This window comes from Hippopotamus amphibius, chromosome 5 (genome assembly GCF_030028045.1).
Source record: "Hippopotamus amphibius kiboko isolate mHipAmp2 chromosome 5, mHipAmp2.hap2, whole genome shotgun sequence".
Taxonomy (NCBI): Eukaryota; Metazoa; Chordata; class Mammalia; order Artiodactyla; family Hippopotamidae; genus Hippopotamus; species Hippopotamus amphibius.
In genome coordinates, this window is record NC_080190.1 from 37,609,366 (window position 1) to 37,609,772 (window position 407).

Genomic DNA, 407 nt, shown 5'->3' on the forward strand with positions numbered 1-407 from the left:
GCCCGCCCCTCGGGCATGCCGGGAATTGCAGTTTACCTGCGCCGTCCGCCCCTCCCTCCCGGGGACTGAGGTGTGCAGGTTCTTTGCTCGCCTTCAAGTATCGGCAGAAATTAGTGTGTGGAACTCTACAGCCTCACTTCAATCCTTCTTCGTCTTCTTAAGAATGAGAATGTTTGGTTTCTCCCGGAGAGGTTCACGTCTCCCACCGTTCCTCCTATGAAATAGCGTAGAAAGTGATTCTTTCCAAATGTACGTATACAGCGTTCATTGAGCGCCTATCATGAAACAAACCCTTTTGCTAAGGACTGGAAACGCTTAAAAAAGTAGCAAGGAACCCGTTTTTCTTTCTCTACCCTAAGGTCCATTCCGTTGTTTAAAATGGACTTAACGTGGAAATGAGGAAAACT